Source organism: Echinops telfairi, unplaced genomic scaffold (assembly GCF_000313985.2).
Source record: "Echinops telfairi isolate 266 unplaced genomic scaffold, ASM31398v2 ScPeMD7_18;HRSCAF=68, whole genome shotgun sequence".
NCBI lineage: Eukaryota > Metazoa > Chordata > Mammalia > Afrosoricida > Tenrecidae > Echinops > Echinops telfairi.
This window is the reverse complement of record NW_022103915.1, coordinates 1,167,586-1,170,777: the sequence shown is the minus strand read 5'-3', so window position 1 is coordinate 1,170,777 and position 3,192 is coordinate 1,167,586.

Here is a 3,192-nt window from a genome sequence, read left to right as displayed (position 1 = left end):
GGGGGGGGGCCGCATCCCTGGCTCCTGGGTCTTTGGCAGGTGATTGTTTGATGGGGAACCTCTTATCCTAGGCCTCTCTGTGGATGTGGTTGCATACAACAGATCTCACCCTGTGCACCCACCCCAAGGGTCAGAATAGGCTTGAAGAAAGTCAGCCTGGGGCCAGGCCCACTTGGCTCAGCTTTTAAGACCGCCAGGTCATGCTTGGTGACCTCTTGTAATGATGGGTGGTGCCGATGATATCCAGGGGGACTCCCCGGGGTAGGCACTCGGCTCCCAGGGAGCACCTGGCACCAAAGAGTGCCCCCACTAGGCAGGGCTTCTGGAGTTTGGCCTGCTTCCTGCACTTCCTTTTCCTGGCCAGGCCTCAGCGGGGGCCACTTCCGGCCACTGGACTTCCCTGGTCCTCAGCACCCCTACGCATAACTGCAGCCCTCTGCCTCCTCCCCTTCCCGGTCCCCACTGACCACTCTGCCCTCCAGGGCCTGGCCTGATGGGTGACCACATGGCTGGCCCGCCCTGGTACTCCCAGGCAGCGGGTGCGGCCTCCAGGCAAGCTGCCCCGGAACTTGTTTTTCCTGGTGCCCCGGACTGCATTCCACGGGGCTAAAGTGGCCAGATCTGGGGTGCTCACCAAGCCATGGGCCACCTGGGGGCCTGGCCCAGAGCCAGTCTGTGTGGAGCTGAAGGAACTCATGCTGTCAGGGCAGCTGTGGGCCACCCAGTTGGCCCGGAGAGCCTGGGCCAGAGAGAAGGAGGGGAGCGCACAAGCAGAGGCCTAGCTGTCCAGAGGGGAGGGCCACCCACCGCAGAGCCCCCTGCATCTCCCCTCACCCCCCACATTTCTGCTTCCTATTTCTTCTGTCATGCTGGGATTCCAGGCTCTGGGGGCCATGCTGCTACCCCCGGGTTCTTCATTTTGGTCAAACCAGGGTTCTCTCAGGTAGCTCCAGTCGGGCCAGTGGGGGGTGAGGGTGGAGGGTGGGGGGCAGGTGAAGTCCTCCTTCTAGGCCAGCTCCTCCCAGCTTGGCCACACCCGCTCTGCAAGTCTCCCCAGGGAGGGGCTGCCTGGGAGTGTCTCTGACCCAGAGGCAGCGGCAGGCAGCACGTGCGTGCCTCTTGCTCCCAGGATGGAGTCCGTGAGGAGCCGTGAAGCAGAGGGACAGCCCTGCCCCGGGCCCTCGGGATTCACACTCACCCTGTTCTTTCTAGGAGGAGGGCTAGTTTAAATGCCCTTAAGCATTTCTTTTGAAAATTTAAAAAAATAATAAATTTTTTTTCACTGTGACAAAGCGAAATGTAGTTTCTCCCCTTTTCTTGTTGCTGCTAGTGCTGTCCAGTCTGCCCAGCCCACAGCAACCCTGGGCTCAACAGAACCGAGCCTGCCCAGTGCTGTGCCACCCGCCCCCCATTGTCCCTACGCCTGAGCCCGTTGCTGTGGCCGCTGTGTTGACAGACATCGGGTTCAGGGTGCTAGCCCTTGGGGCAGGCGGACTCCCGCCTTTGGCTCACACTTGAGGAGGAAGGGCCTGGCTTCTGTCCGCAGAGCTCTATGTGTCCTGGCACCAAGCTTCCCCTGGGTCTAAGAGGTTCTCTGGGCAGGGACCCCAGGTCCAAAGGGTCACTCTGCTCCCAGCTCTTCTTTCTTGGTGGTTGTAGGCCTCTCTGAAAACGTCATTCTTTAAAAAGCACACATGTTCTCATAACAATGAAAATATTCAATCAATACATTGTTACCGCAGTCTCCATCCGTCCCCTCCCATCCTGCTCTCCTGCACGAAGAAGTGTTTGGGGAGGTTGGGGGGTGTCCAGCCAGAATTTACCCCGTGCATCACTTCTGCATGGGTGTGCCCTTACGTTACAGAAGTCACCGTAGGTGCCTTTTGTCAAAGCAGCGGGTTGGTTAGGTGTTAACCGTTAACTACAAGGTTGGTGTTTCAAACCCACCAGGTGTTCCTCAGGAGGAAAACGAGGCTATGTGCTTCCCTACAGAGCTTCAGCCCCAGAGGCCCTATGCCGGCAGCTTGCGATGAGTCGGAGTCAGACCAGCGCAGTGGGTTTGGTTTCGTTGTTAATTCAGGTGGGACTGCTGCACACGTGGTCTTTACACAACCTGTTCCTCAGCACCCCCACCCCCCTACCCCCACCCCCACCGCCGCCGCCTCCTCAGCGATCCTATTGTGGAGATGTCCCTGTGTGACTGACTGAGGAGACGGCTGACTGGCCACCACAGGAAATACACGCGGGCCCCTTTTCATGGATGAGGAAGTTGAAGCTGGAGAGAAGGCGTGACTTAGTAGCAGGCAGTTCTGGGAGAGGGAAGGGGGCAGGAGAGAGGCCCAGGAGGGGTACGGGGAGTCGTGAGAGGGCCAGGGTTGGGGCTGGGACGGCGAGGAGCAGGCATGGTTCTCAAGGGCAGTGCTCGGAGAAGGAAGGGCACAGCAGGCCCAAAGCTGGAGTCCAAACGCCCAGAAGGTGTGGATGTCGTGATTGTGGAGAAGCCGTGGAGTGGTTTTAATTCAAGGTCATGCGGGTACTAGGCCGTCTCTTAGGGATGCCTGGGTCCGTTCACTTCTCCATACTTGCCCAGGTAGGCCCAGGTGAGGTCCTGGGCCCGAATCCCCATGGGAGAGCCAGAGCGCAGGGCCTCAGAGCCAAGGCTGTGGCCTACTTGGAGGCCCAGAGGCCAGGTGTTAATTGGGGCAGGAAGCCTGGACTGGAAGGGAAGGGAGGGGGACGCCTCCATGCGTTTCCTCTTGACTCAGCGCTGGGTCCGGGACCCGCCTCCACTGACCCATCCATGGGGCTGTGTCAGGTGGGGGTCTAGACCCTGAGGACACAGGTGGGTATGTCTGCCTGGCTCCCATCAGCTCAAAGCACCCCCACCCAACTTCTCCTGCCACAGAGGCTCAGGCACTGTCCCCGCAGGCTCGAAGACACTGGCCCAGGGGGCGTCCCACCAACAAGCATAGTGTGGGATCCTGAACTCTCTCACCCCCAGCTCTGCAGGCCTGCGCCTGCCTGGTCCTGACCCTCTGACCCTATGGGCTTCTAAAATGTGGGAACCCAGCTCTCCATCACAGGGACTCCAAGATCTCCCTCACAGGGACCCTAACTCTCTTTCTTTGGGACTCTGCCAACCTCACAGGGATCCAAAGGTCTCATGAGGACCCATGCTATCCCCCCCCCCCC